This window comes from Hevea brasiliensis, chromosome 12, assembly GCF_030052815.1.
Source record: "Hevea brasiliensis isolate MT/VB/25A 57/8 chromosome 12, ASM3005281v1, whole genome shotgun sequence".
Classification (NCBI taxonomy): Eukaryota; Viridiplantae; Streptophyta; class Magnoliopsida; order Malpighiales; family Euphorbiaceae; genus Hevea; species Hevea brasiliensis.
The window spans coordinates 73,608,296-73,624,875 of record NC_079504.1 but is presented as its reverse complement, the minus strand read 5'-3'; positions in this window follow the sequence as shown (position 1 = coordinate 73,624,875).

Genomic DNA, 16,580 nt, shown 5'->3' with positions numbered 1-16,580 from the left:
GTTCAATCAGCTGAATCATCTTGTGGACATGATCCCTAACATTCTGTCCCTCAGACATCCTCATGCGGAACAGCTGCCTAGATATCTCATACCTAGTATTCCTACTGTGCTCACCATACAACTCTTGTAGGTGAAGGAGGATCTCACTCGCACTCTGCATGTTCTCATGCTGCTTATGTAACTCATTACCCATGGAAGCAAGTATGTAACACTTAGCTCTCATATCATGCTCCTTCCATTTGTCCAAAGTTTCATGTTCCTCTTGAGTGGCCTCTGGAGGTAAGGGACCAGGAACATTTGAGTCAAGAACATATCCTATATGTTCAAGGTTCAGGACATGTTTCAAATTTCTTAGCCAATCAAAGAGATTAGGTCCTGTCAACCTATTGTGATCAAGTATGCTTGCAAGGATAGTGGATGGTGATGGTTGTTCTGTGCTCATTATTATCAGATAATTAACTGCAGAAAATAACTAGATTAATTAGTAAATGTATCATGTAATTAACCAAAATGATTATGGTCTTTTAATCAAATTGGTCCTCCCACTAACTTAGCGAATCCTATACTTCCAAAGTAGAAAACGGAAATCCTAGTTGGATGGATTTCTAGTGGGTGATTAAATTCTTATAATTCTATTGATCATCCTCAGGTACATCCAATATTGGAATTACAATAAACTATAAGTAAGCAACTCCTTTCCCATCACATCTCATGTGAGGTTCAATCCTTTACCTAGCCCTTAATGCTCAAAATCTCAGGTACATCCATTTTTGACTTATCTTGTATTAGTTAAGTTGATCCCATTGAGCCAGTAATTATGCAAATAATTTTAATGTCCTCAGGTACATCCAATATTGGCCACCAAACCATTTACATATTTACAACATCTCATGCTTAACAATTATTCTTAAGAAAATCTCTTAAATTAATTGCATCTTATACAAGTATTTAAAATTTCTTAAAATAATTGCCTCAATAGAGGGCCCATATTATAATTACTTTAATTATAGCATTTCCAACTTAATCATTTGTTTAGAAGATTTTATGGTAACTTTCTAAGGGATTCAATTCTGAGCCACCAAGAATTGAATCAGGGCATTCCTAGGTATATTTCATTCATTCATATTACAAGAGTTGCTGAAGGAGTACATAATCAACACTTGATATTGAATTCCTCCCACCGGTCCCACCAATGCTCTTGACCTCCTTGATCTTCTTGCAATCCAATTACATAGTAATCCTTGGCATACCAAGGCGAATTTACAAGAACTTAAATAAATGAAATTACAGCCTAAAATTATTACAACCTTAATAATACATGCCCAAAATAAATTAAAATAAATTAATTAATTTACAGTCCCAAAGAAACATAAAAGAAATAAATCCAATCACATTGGTATTTTGTAGTCCATGATCATCCATCATGCATATCACTATTTAACAATTAAATAAAACATACATACTTAAATTAAATTGAATATCTCATATTCAACTTAAAAATCCAGATTTGAATATGATTCAAATAAATTTAAAAATTCAGATTTGAATTACATTCAAACAAATTTAAAAATTCAGATTTGAATCACATTCAAACAACCTCAAAAATTTAGATTTGAATCACATTCAAACAATTTTTAAAAATCAGATTTGAATCATATTCAAACAATTTTTAAAAATTCAGATTTGAATATTATTCAAACAACTTTAAAAATTCAGATTTGAATCACATTCAAATAATTTTTAAAAATCAGATTTGAATTACATTCAAAAATTTTTAAAAATTCAGATTTGAATATTATTCAAACAACTTTAAAAATTCAGATTTGAATATGATTCAAACAACTTTAAAAATTTAGATTTGAATCAAAATTTAATTGTGTGATTAAAACTCTAATTAAACAATTTAATTAGACATAGGATGAGCTTTTAGATCATACAACAATTGCAAATCCAAACCTTGTGCCACCCATGAAGGCCAAAGATGGCACACCAATAATGGTGTTCTTCAAGCATGCCGCCACACATCTATTACAACCAACAATGGATAAATCATCTCATGATCAAAACATACAATTAAATCATATAATTAACAATCTAAATGGAAAATATGCTCTGATACTAATTGAAGGAGCGGAAGCATGAAAAACACAAGTTTATACCATTGAATTTAAAAATTTTCACCTAGGGTCATATGTATCATGCAAGATTTATTTTTATCTATTTGATTTCAATGATAAACAATATAATATAACTCTTTTAATATGTTTTTGGATCTATATTTTCCATTTAAAATTTTATAATTAATCAGATTAATTTTATAACCCTAGATTAAATCAAGAACAAATACACTAATCTCTTGATGCACTACAGTGTATTTGTGCCTTTGGGATGCGTCTTTAGGACACCAGATATTGTCCCTCTAGCTTGTCCATACCAAGTTCACCTATGGCAGCCCTTGAAAAGCTTCTAAAGCTTTTTCTATTATTTAGAAAATCAAGTTCTGCCTTTTAAGAGATTAAAGATGTAAACAGAACACTTGAAACGATTTCTAGTATTTTTAATTCAAGAGATTGTTTGCTAGTCTCTTGGAATACATGAGAGAAGAAGATGAAGAGAAGGGAGAGCTTCTTGGGTGGCCGCACCAAAGATATCAGCTGCTAATTGTATTGTTTTCTTTTCATAACAACACTTATATAGCTAGATCACCACTTAAACCCTTGCCACATGTCACCCTCTGATTGGTTATATGTTTAATTGACCCAAAGTGTCAAACCTATATTTAATCTTAATTTTAATCATCTTACATGATTAAAAGACATTTGGCAAGCTTATGTGTGGTGCCATGTGTCACCATCCCATGGTTCCACATGTCACCCTATGAAATGACCAAAATGCCCCTGTATCTTAATTTTGAGTTCTCAACCCAAAATAATTATTTCTCTTCTTCTAATCAATTTATATCAAATATAAATCAATTAATTAATTTCTCATTAATTAAATTCATATTTAAACACTTCAAATATAAATTTAACTTACCCATATACATCTAATAATCTAGATTTGGTTTTAAGTCATGCTAGGGACTTTGCAATCTAATTGCAGACCAAACCTATTTAATTAATCAATTAAACTCTTTAATTAATTAATTAAATCATATTTAATTAGGTGATTACTTGTGTATGTGTGTGACTTACTAGGCTCATCACTAATTGGAAATGAGATATGATATCAACTCTTAATATTATAAGAACTCTTTCTTAACATAAATGATTTCTCTAAACCATTTTATGAACCTCATAGACCATGGTTAACACCTAGCATAGCATCTCATGGCCACCCAATCAGTAATAAGGTTTAACTTTAATGAACCTATAATCATATGTTACCATGCACTAGAATCTCTCTGTTACAAAATCCCAACTCAAGCTGGAGTCATGGTTTATGTCAAACCCCATTTGCTATGAATATTATGTTCTCTTTTAATTCCAGTTCTTGATTAAAAAGATTTTCTCATCAGAAACTCTTTTCTGATTAAATCTATCTGTCCTGGCCAGGAACTTGAAACATCAAGAACAATTAAATGAATATAGAATTTTATTCCTATTTACTTAGAGGAACAGATTCCATCTTTATCAACACCTACCTCCATATATAACTAGTAGGAGCCAACACATGCCCATATACTCATACACAGTACAAGTATGAAAGCAGTATCAAACTCAAATCACCTATATACAAGATAATTGTGCTATCTCAAGTCTAAAGATTATATGCACTGATATGATTTATGACAATACATTGACAAGAGTAAACTCCATGTGCTTGTCATAAGTGTTACTAGTTCGACCTACTTATCATGTATAAGTGCCTATCATGTTTGTAATATGGCATGAGACTCACCATTCCATCTTATTTATATCTCATATAAATAACTTGGGAACAAACATGAATACAATCTTTCTAGATAAACCATGTCCTTATTGTGAAGTATCCTTGATTGTGAACCTATTTATGATACGTTGTGCTAGAAATACTGTCACTCATATTCTTAACAACTTAAAAATAGAATTTCTAACAAAATACCAATGGACCTTTTCTATTACACATAAATATATTATATAAACGAAAAAGTGAAAATGTTTTTTATCAATAAAATATGTATAAGATACATACTAAATGATATGCTCTAGGGCATACTACTAACGAAAATTGCTTAGGGCGTTGCTTTTGTAACGCGTAGGTATTGGAGACACAGCTGGGGAGCCTAGCAGACCTACGATCGGGTGAGACAGAGTCATCTACACTGCACTGCATACATGGTAGGACTTAGGATCTTGTGTAATGACTATCAGCTGTAATTCGACATTTTCTTATGTAATATATATAGATATCATAAAACTTTAAAATTTGTAATAATTTGTACATATTAAACTCCTATGGATAGTGTTTTGATGAATGTAAAATATGATGGACTGTATTTTGAAATTATGAAATTGTGAGACTGAAAAATTAGTTGGATGGTTGAGATTATCATATTGAATTGTTTTTAATAGGTTTAGAAGTACATTTTGTCCAAAATACAGACGGCACCATGCCGAATTTTTATTACCATTTTTTGAAACATTGATTTTATTAAAGTATAAAAATAGTATCAGCATGATATGAATATTACATAAAAGACTTCTTAAAATCAAATTGAGTTCAGAAAATGAGTTGATTACAGACTAGGTGCTCCGGCACGCCGTGTAGCATGCCTTGCTCGGCTATACTATAGACGGGCGAGGGGTGTTACATTTAGTGGTATCAGAGCACGGTTTAGGCGTTTCTGGACCTAGATAGATTGCATATCATGCATTGCGTTATAAGTGTTAAGATGACTCTAATGCAGATCTTTTGATTTGTTATTTTGATCAGAATATGGACTTCACATCGCAGAGAGCGGTCGATGAGGAGGTGGAGAGTCATGCTCCATCTATGACTGAACCAGGAGACAGGAGGGAACCTGCTCCACCAGTACCATATGCACCAGCCACATTTCAACAAAGGGCTGAGTTCTTTAGACAGATGGCAGGAGTTATGCCACTACCACCACCTCCACATCAAAAATCTCATATGGAGAGACTCAGGAAGTTCGGAGTAGTGGATTTTCTGGGCAAAAGGGAAGATGATTCTGTCACAGCTGAAAACTGGTTGGACAGAACTGGAAGAGTCTTTAAACAACTTCATTATACTCCAGAGTAAAGTTTGGAAGCTGCAGTATCAGTACTGCAAGATGATGCATACCAATGGTGGGATACAGTAACTAGTGAGGTGCCACCAGAACAAATAACTTGGGATTTCTTTCTCACTGAGTTCAGAAAAGAAGTATGTGGGCAGTGTATACCTGGAAGAGAAGAGAAGGGAATTTATTACCCTACGCTAGAGACAGCTGACAGTGGCTGAATATGAAAGAGAATTTGTCAGACTAAACCGCTATGGGTGGGAAATAGTCCCTAATGTGGCAGAGAGATGCAAAAGATTTGAGGAAGGACTCAATGATGACATTAAAGCAATGATTATAGCCTTGGGGATTATAGAGTTTGCCAAGTTAGTGGAAGCTGCACTGAAGGTTGAAAAAGTTAGAATAAATGAGTAGAAGAAGGGACAGACAGTAGAAAAGAGGTCAGGGTCAGACCAGTACATCTTCTGCCCCTAGTAAGAAATTCAGAGGTTCGCCTACTCAGAGTTTCAGTAGAGCACCAAGTCAGGGTCAGTCACAGAGGCCCAATTCTTAGTTTGCACCGAGGAGAGGCCAGTCCACACCTTCAGTGGCTAGCTCTCCAGGGATAGGGTTCAGGGGACCAACCACAACAGTATCTGTTGCTTGTCCACATTGCCAAAAATGGCATAAGAGGGAATGTTTGAGGATGATAGGTGCTTGTTTTCGGTGTGGGTCTACAGACCACCTAATCCAAAATTGTCCACGCAGAACTATTACATCCACTCCGGTATCAACTGTTGGGCCTACCCTCCAACTCCAAGGGGTACAAAGCCGGGTAAGGCTGAGGTAGCCGGTACTTCACAGAAACCTGTATCAGAGTCTGTGGAGAGAGCAGAAGGTAGAAAACCAGCCAGAGCCTATGCTATAAGGGCACAGGAAGAACAGGATGCTCCAAATGTCATCAAGGGTACATTCCTCTTCTATAATACTTTTGTGCATGCATTAGTGGATCCTGGATCTACTCATTCACATATTTGTATCAAGCTGCCTGTAGAAAAGGGAATACCAGTAGAGGAAAGTGACCAAGACATCTTGGTCACAAATCCACTAGGCCACAGTGTGGTAGTAAACAAGGTGTATAAGGGCTGTCCATTGAAAATTCAAGGGAAAGAGTTCTCAGCAGACTTAATCGAACCACCTTTTCATGAGTTCAATGTGATTTTGGGAATGGACTGGTTATCCCATCATCAGGCAATAGTAGATTGTAAATTGAAGAGAATCTCTCTGAAAACTGCTGAGAATGAAGAAATGATAGTTGTGGGTAAATGGACAGATTTCTTGTCCAATGTCATCTCAGCTACAGTTGCAAGGAGATGGTTGAGAAAAGGGCGTGAAGCCTATTTGGCACACGTGGTTGACACTAGGTAGGGTAAACTTAACTTGTCTGACATACCCATAGTAAGGGATTTCTCTGAGGTATTTCCTAAGGAATTGCCTAGTTTGCCACCAAAAAGGGAAGTTGAATTTGCTATTGAGATTATGCCAGGTACAACTCCGATTTCAATTGCTCCGTATAGAATGGCACCTGTTGAATTGAAAGAGTTAAAAATCCAGCTGCAAGAATTACTAGACAAGGCGTTCATACGCTCTAGTGTGTTACCGTAGGGAGCTTCGATACTGTTTGTAAAGAAGAAAGATGGGACACCGAGGTTATATGTTGACTACCGGCAGTTAAAAAAAGTAACAGTGAAGAATAAGTATCTGTTGCCTAGAATTGACGATCTGTTTGATCAATTAAAGGGAGCCGGTGTGTTTTCCAAGATTGATCTCAGATCAAGGTATCATCAGCTAAGGGTTAGGGATGCATATGTGCCTAAGACTACATTTAGAACCCGGTATGGACATTATGAATTCCTGGTGATGCCATTTGGGTTAACAAATGCTCCAACAGCATTCATGGACTTTATAAACCGTATCTTCCATCCATATTTAGATCGGTTCATAGTGGTATTCATTGATGACATCCTGGTGTATTCCAAGGAAAAAGTAGAACATGATGAGCATTTGAGAATTGTTCTGCAAACCCTAAAAGAGAAGAAACTGTATGCTAAATTGTCCAAGTGTGAGTTCTGGTTGAATGAGATTGCATTCCTTGGACATGTAGTATCAGCTAAAGGGATTAGAGTGGATCCCAAGAAGATTGAAGCAGTGATGGAATGGAAGCCTCTAAGAAATACAACTGAGATCAGAAGTTTCTTGGGGTTAGCTGGATATTATAGAAGATTTATAAAGGGATTTTCCCTGATAGCTGCTCCAATGACCAAATTACTACACAAGAATATGAAATTTGACTGGAATGACAAGTGTCAAGCTAGTTTTGAGGGGCTAAAGACTATGTTGACAGAGGCACCAGTGTTAACACAGCCAGTGTTGGGAAAGGACTTGGTAGTCTACAGTGATGCCTCACATTATGAGTTAGGGTGTGTACTCATACAAGAAGCGAAAGTGGTCGCATATGTTTCCAGGTAGTTAAGGCCACATGAAAAGAATTACCCTATTCATGATTTGGAGTTAGCAGCAATTATCTTCGCATTGAAGATATGGAGGCATTACTTGTATGGAGAAAAATGCTACATATACACAGACCATAAGAGTCCAAGTATCACAACCCAGAAGGAACTTAATTTGAGACAGAGGCAATGGATTGAATTCCTGAAAGATTATGATTGTGTGATTGACTACCACCCTGGGAAGGCAAATGTAGTTGCTGATGCCTTAAGCAGAAAATCTATTGTAGCATTAAGATCTCTGAATGCCCAACTATCCTTAACTCATGATGGAGTTATTTTAGCTGAGTTGCAAGTGAAGCTGAATCTGTTACAATAGATACAGGATGGGCAGAAGACAGATGAGAAATTAATGGCTATTTTGGGCAAAATCACTGAAGGAAATGAAACTGAATATGAAGTGAAAAAAAAATGGGTTCTTGTACTATAAAGAAAGAGTGTGTGTACCAGATGATAAAGAGTTGAAAAGTAGTATTCTGAGATAAGCACATAACAGTGTGTATGCTATGCACCTAGGAAGCACCAAAATGTACCATGATCTGAAACTTCGTTACTGGTGGCTAGGTATGAAGAAGGACATAATTGATTATGTAACTAGATGCTTGACATGTCAGCAAGCAAAGCAGAACACCAAGTTCCATCAGGTTTGTTATAGCCCATAAACATACCTGAATGGAAATGGGACCGAATCACTATGGACTTTATAAGTGGTCTACCTCTCACTCAGAAGAAGCATGATGTAGTATGGGTGATTATGGATAGGTTGACCAAATCAGCACATTTTCTGCCAGTCAGAACTGACTACTCACTGGAAAAGCTAGTAGAATTGTATATCAGTGAAATAGTTAGACTACATGGAATTCCGCTTTCCATTATATCTGATAGAGACCTGAGGTTTACATCTAGATTTTGAAGGAAATTACAAGAATCCTTGGGCACACAACTCCATTTTAGTACGGCTTTTCATCCTCAGACGGATAGACAGTCAGAAAAAATAATCCAGGTAAATTTTGAAACTCATTGAATTATTGCAAACAATAAACTAATAATGATAATAATAACTGAATATATGTGATAGGTCCTTGAGGATATGCTAAGGAGTTGTGTTATTGAGTTTGAGGGAAGTTGGGATAGATACCTTCTACTGGCAGAATTTGCATACTATAATAACTATCAAGCTAGCATACAAATGGCACCCTATGAAGCACTGTATGGGAGAAAATGCAGAACACCTATATGTTGGACTGAATTGGGTGAAGATAAGCTAGTGGGGCCAGACTTGGTAAAACAAATAGAGGAAAAGGTGAAACTAATAAAGGCCAATTTGAAAGTTGCCTCAGGCCGACAAAAATCTTATGTTGACTTGAAAAGAAAGGACATTGAGTATGAAGTTGACTAGAAGGTATTTCTCAAAGTATCACCGTGAAAGAAAGTGTTGAGATTTGGGAAAAAGGGAACATTAAGCCCTAGGTTTATTGGCCCATATGAAGTTCTTGATCGTGTGGGACCAGTAGCCTACATATTAGCCTTATCACCTGAGCTGGACAAGATACATAATGTGTTCCATGTCTTGATGCTCAAAAGATACAGATTAGATATTTCACATGTTATCTTAGTAGAAATAATTGTGGTACAACCTGACCTGACATATGAAGAAGAACTGATTAAAATCCTGACACGAGAGGTAAAGGAGCTCAGAAATAAGATAATTCCACTAGTGAAAATCCTATGGAGGCACCACAACACGTAAGAGGCAACATGGGAGAGCGAGGAGACAATGAGGCAACAGTTCCCTCAGCTCTTCACATCAGGTAAATTTTGAGGACAAAATTTTTATTTAGAGGGGAAGAGTTGTAACATCCTCCCTGTACATATTCTATATGTTCTGTTGCTCCGGTGACCTAATGTCAGTCCGGGCAAGTCAGGATGTCTGGAACTATATTCCAGTGATAGTAAACAGACATATAATGATGAAATAAATAAAAAAGAAAATACAAGAAAAATTAAAGAAAAATAAATGAGAGAAAATGAAACTAGGTTAAACGAGTCGGCACCGTAGCGATGGGTGACTGCACCGGGAAGTTACGACGAAGGCAATTGCCAACCCTAGGACTGTGGGGAACCCTCAGAATTAAATTTTGGGACATAATTAAAGGTTTATTGAAATATAATTGACACTAGAAATATCAAAGAAAAATTAATAAATTAGTACAAAGAAAAACAAAAAATCGAGAAACAGACAAAAATCGGTGTTACCGAAAAATCAGGAATACAACCCGAAGAGTGGTATTTTGGTCATTTGACACCTAGGGTTTCCTTTTGACCTCAATGTCCATTAAAAAAAAATAATAATAATATACTTTGAAAATGTTATGAAAAATTAAATTATAATATATTATGTAAATAGTGAAAGAAATGAGATAAATGTGCAAATAAGGAAACTTTCAATAATTAAACAATAAAGGATACCTTAGTGCTCCACTAACCATGAATTAAGGGACTTAAACAAAGCAAAGTGCATAGAAATTTAGTCCATCTTCTTCCTCCCAAACAACCAGCCGAATTGTCCTCCATGAAAGCTCCATTGCCGCCCATGCATGAAGCTTTCTCTCTCCATCATCAAGCCATCTTTCACACATAATTCCTTCATTAAAGCTTGCCTACTCACCTTGGGGAAGATATTGGCAATAAGAAAAAGAAGATTTGATGAAGTTTAAGGGAAGCTCTCAAGTGGTAAGTGTTCAAATCCTCTCCCTTGCTTTAGTAAACTTTGTGTTTAGGTTGAGGTGAGTAATTTAGTGAAGAGAAAGGAAGAAAATATTGAGATATGAACTTGTCCATTTTTTACAGCCATGAAAGTTTGTTGTGTTTGAGTTTTTCTTACCTCTAATGGATGGGAATTAAGGTTGATTAACTCAAATGGAAGTTATAGTAGGTTAATATCCAAGTATGTGCATGTTAGTGCTTGAATTAAGGGTTTGAAAATGGGACTTTGATACTTTGGTAAACTGCCTTGTTTGGTAGCCTATAATATTATGAAATTGTATTTGAGTTTATGTAATTTATTAATGAGATGTGATGGTGTTAAATTGTGGGCAGCATGTGTAGTTGCCATGGAAGTGTATGTGTAATATTGGTGTTGAGCTATGTTGAATTTCGGTAGAAGTAAATGTTAAAATTTAATGGTGTATTGTGTGCATTGAGCACTTAAGTGTTCAGCCCAAAATGCTTTGCTGGAATTGTATACAATATATATAGAAGTGCCATGATTGAATATTGAAGTATTGGGAGGAGGAGGATTGTTAAAATTGGAAGTGAAATTTTCAAATGCAGGTTGTATGTGTTGGCAGTACACAAATTAGGTTATAAGTGCAAAACTGTGAACCCAATTGGTATGAGGCCAATGGGGGGTGAAACTAGACACCAAATACGCCAACTTTCATGCAGAAATGTTGCCAAAATTTTTCCTAGAAACTGACCTTAAAAATGACTAAATCCGGAAATGGTAAGTGCAAGCCCAGATTTTTGACCATATGCACAGTAGTCATTAGGATGACCATAACTCATTCAAAACATGTCCAAATGACCTAAAATTTTTACCATGGATAGCTTAGACATAGAGCTACAATTCTTATGAAGATACCAAAGCCCAGAAATGGCCAGAACCAAGTCAAATAGGTTGCACAAGTTCAGGTACCAAAACTGCTAGAACTAAATGTGACCTAAAATTGACCAAATTTTGCACTAAAGGTGCATTCTGTCCAGTTTTAATAAATTAACCATATATTGGTCTATACAACTCAGAATGACCTGAAATTTGTGTCAAAAGTTCAATAAGACATAGAGCTACAATTTTGCTTCTTTGACAGAAGCTAAAAACTAAGAAAAATAGGACAATAAGCTAGACCAATCTAGCACACTAAAACTGAAAATTTGGTAATTACATAAAATGATGCTTGAAGTAATTTGGCAATGAATGCCAACTTGTGAAAAGGGTAAATTGCATTATATTGACAGCATATTGAATTGTAAATTATGACATGTTGATGCTAGAAACAACTTATCTATATTACCTAAAAAGGTCAACATATGCATTGACTTATGAATTACATAATAGCTAGTAATCTCTAAAAATTGAAGAATTAAACAATTAATTTATAATGTGCCCTAGTTTGCCTAGTTGACTAGTTTGGATAGGTTGGCATGCCAATAGGATTCTAACAGCTGTTCTGCAATTGGCTTTATGCCATATTGTGTTTTTACGGCATATTATGCCGCACTGTGACTTTAATAGCCTACGGCTATACGTATCGTGTTATTATACTTGGCTTATAGCCAGATTAACTATGTGGCTTTTTAGCCACACTGTTTGCACACCGGGAGACACTTTGTGACCGATGGTGTGATGGTCCGTGGAGCTAGGTACCTAGTGTCAGTATATCCATTTATCCAGTCTGGTTAGTATATAGGCTACACGGGCAGTTAATTTAAGTATTATTAAATTGAAATAGTTAAATTCAGTTTATTAACATACAACACCACCAAAATTAGCAAAAATGAATGGTTAGAAAATAAAATTAGAATCAACAACTGTAAAAAATATCGATGTCATAAATTCATAAACAATTCATTTACTTTATTTTAGTGTATTTCTTTATATTTGGCACCACTAAGCAAAAATTGCTTAGCGCGTTGCTTTTGTAACGCGTAGGTATTGGAGACACAGCTGGGGAGCCCAGCAGACCTACGACCGGGTGAGACATCAAATTTGCACAGGAGTCCAGAGTCATTCGCAAAACACCGCATACATGGTAGGACTTAGGATCTTGTGTAATGACTATCAGTTGTAATTTGACATTTTGTTATGTAATATGTATAGATATCATAAAACTTTAAAATTTGTAATAATTTGTATATATTAAACTCCTATGGATAGTGTTTTGATGAATGTAAAATATAATGGACTGTATTTTGAAATTATGAAATTATGAGACTGAAAAGTTAGTTGGATGGTTGAGATTATCATATTGAATTATTTTTAACAGGTTTAGAAGTACATTTTGTCCGAAATACAGACGGCACCATGCCGGATTTTTATTACCATTTTTTGAAATACTTATTTTATTAAAGTATGAAAATAGTATCAGCATGATATGAATATTACATAAAAGACTTCTTAAAATCAAATTGAGTTCAGGAAATGAGTTGATTACAGACTAGGTGCTCCGACACACCGTGTAGCATGCCTTGCTCGGCTATACTGTAGATGGGCGAGGGGTGTTACAAATCCAATCCAGGTTTGGAACACTAGATAGCTGTCAAGAATATCCTTAAGTACTTGAGAAGAACTAAGGATTTATTTTTGATTTATGGAGGTGGTGACTTGCAATTGGATGGTTATACTGATTCTGATTTCCAATCAGATATCGATAATAGAAAGTCTACCTCTAGGTTTGTGTTCATTTATAATGGAAATGCAATTAGTTGGAAGAGTTCCAAACAAAGTACAACTACTGATTCTACTACAGAAGCTGAGTATATTGCTGCATCAGATGCTGCAAAAGAGGCTATTTGGATAAAGAAGTTCGCATCAGAACTTACAGTAATTCCTTCCATTGAGTCAATAGTTCCTCTCTACTATGATAATAATGGAGCAGTCATACAAGCTAAGGAACCCCAGTCTCACCAGAAATCCAAACACATAAAAAGGCGTTACCATATTATCAGAGAGATAGTTGGGCAAGGCGATTTAGCCATGCAAAAAATAGCATCAACTGAAAATCTAGTTGATCCATTTACAAAGCCTATGTCACAAGCTCAGTTAGACCAACATCTTGAGAAGATGGGTCTAAGATATTATAATGAATGGCTCTAGTGCTAGTGGGAGATTGTTAGTAGTATGCCCTAGAGCATATCATTTTGTATGTATCTAGTACATATTTTATTAATAAAAGGCAATTTAAATTTTCCGTTTACATAATATATTTATGTATAATAGAAAAGGTCCATTGATATTTTGTTAGAAATTCTATTCTTAAGTTATTAAGAATATGAGTGATAGTATTTATAGCACAAAGTATCATAAATTGGTTCACAATCGAGGATACTTCACAAAGCACATGACTTATCCAGAAAGATTATAATCATGTTTATTCCTAAGGTATTTATATGAGATATAAATAAGATGGAGTGGTGAGTCTCATGCCACATAACAAAATTGATAGACACTTATATATGATAAGTAGGCCGAACTAGTGATGCATATGACAAGTACATGGAGTTTACTCTTGTCAATGCATTGTTATATATCATATCAGTGCATATAATCTTTAGACCTGAGATAACACAGTTATCTTGTATATAGGTGGTTTGAGTTTGATACAGCTTTCATATTTGTACTGTGTATGGGTATATGGGCATGTGTAGGTTCCTACTAGTTATATATAGAGATAGGTGTTGATCAAGATGGCATCTGTTACCCTAAGTAAATAGGCATAAAATCCTATGTTCATTTAATTATTTTTAATGTTTAAAGTTCTTGGCCAGGACAGACAAATTTAGTCAGAAAAGAGTTTCTGATAAGAAAATCTAATTAATCAAAAACTAGAATTAAAAGAGAACATAATGTTCATAGCAAATGGGGTTTGACATTAATCATGACTCAAACTCGAATTGGGATTTTGTAATAGAGAGATTTTAGTGCATGGTAACATATGATTAAAGGTTCATTTAAGGTATTATTTATTACTGATTGGGTGGCCATGGCACGCAATGCTAGGTATCAACCATGGTCTATGAGATGCCTAAAATGATTTAGAAAAATCATTCCTGGTAAGAAAGAGTTCTGATGATATTAAGAGTTGATATCATATCTCATTGCTAATTAGTGATGAGCCTAGTGAGTCATACACATACACAAGTTAATCACCAAGTTAAATGTGATTTAATTGATTAATTAAAGAGTTTAATTAATTAATTAATTAGGTTTGGTTTGCAATAAGATTACAAAGTCCCTAGCATGGCTTGAAACCAAATCTAGGTTATTGTGTAACAACCCTCACCCGATTACAGTGTAGCCGAGCAAGGCGTGCTACAATCGGTGCCGGAGCACCCTAACTTATCTTACTTTATTTTTTTTAATAATTTTGAATTCGTTTAATTTAATATCAATTATTTTTCGACAGAGAAATCAGCGGAGTTTCCCCTATTTTATTATCATTTGGCATATTTCAATATTCACCTATTTGAAATTCAACAATATTTTCAAAATAAAATCTTATCCATGCTAATCATAATTATCTCATCAATCATTATCATAATTTTCTCATATTTCAAATCTCATCCATACATTTCAATTTCATAATCATTTCCATACATTTCCATTCATACTCAATTCACATGTAAACATTCTCAAATTACATAAGCAAAATTTTCAAATTTCTTTAATTTACATAACTTACAAAATAATTACAAAATTTCATAATTTACATGATATATAAATTAATTACATATGAAAAAGCTAATTTATTAATTTACATCGCATTCCTATTAATTATCTGTTCATAATATACATTACAATACAATATCTAAGCATTTTATACAAAATATAAACTATGATCTATATGGCCCCTATCTATATGCATTGCTAAGGAGGTGACAACCTTGAATACTTCAGGCACTTCTACATATCAGAACTCCAAAATCTCTATTTAATATTTTTATCTAGGCTTTACCTTCAGTACCTGCGCGAGGAACAATTCCATCGCGCTAAGCATTGCTGCTTAGTGGTGCAATAATATAACAAGGAAATAATATACAAATAAAGATAGAAACAAAATTCGGATAATTAAGATTTATTTATACTTGACATGCGGTCTCTAATATTTAATATGTTTTATCCTAATTTAGTCTTATTTGAAAGTATTTATTTCACCAATGTACAATAATAATGTACAAAGAAAAATGATCTAAAAATAATAAATTTATGCTTATATTATTATATAAGTCACATTTGTAATTTTTATTTATGTTATAATTTTCTTTGCTAATCTTTTAGCATTTTCTCAATACTTGCTAAGTTGTCTCAGATTATCTCATAATAAGTAAATTTTAATATTGGTTCAGTTCATTTCGATTCTTTCTAATAAATAACTATTCTAATTTATTTTAGGTCATCTTACTCATTTATTTTATTTAATTTCTAATATTTTTAATTGTTAATATTTTTAACTTATTTCAATAAATTTCAATGCCCAAGTAACCTATGACAGGCTGACTAAACTGAATAATGGGTCATTGGCACTGGACACTGCGGTGCCTCGGGCCGTTATACCATGGGACGCAGAACGTCAACCACATATGCAGTCAGTATGGCTAAAAAGCCATGATAATATATAATCGGGAATAAAAGCCATGAGTATGGGCATAAAGCCATAAAGCCTTTCGCAGTATTGCTAAAACAATAACCTATTGGCATGCCAAACTATCCAATCTGACACACATGTCTAGGCAATACAAGGGCACATAATATCATTAAATATTAATATATTGTATTTTATGACTTCGTTATTTCATGATAAATTTCATAATTTATACATTCATCATAATATTCATACATTTCTTACATCATTCATATTGATCAGAATTCACAATAATGGTGTTCATATACCATTGTACTCAAAACATTCTTCCTTTCTCTTATAAAGAGAACTAATGTTTCATTTATATTTTCATGTGATTCATTTATTCATTATAATATTTATATGAATTCATAACTCATACAAGGTGTTATTATCTTATTTGTGATGGAAACA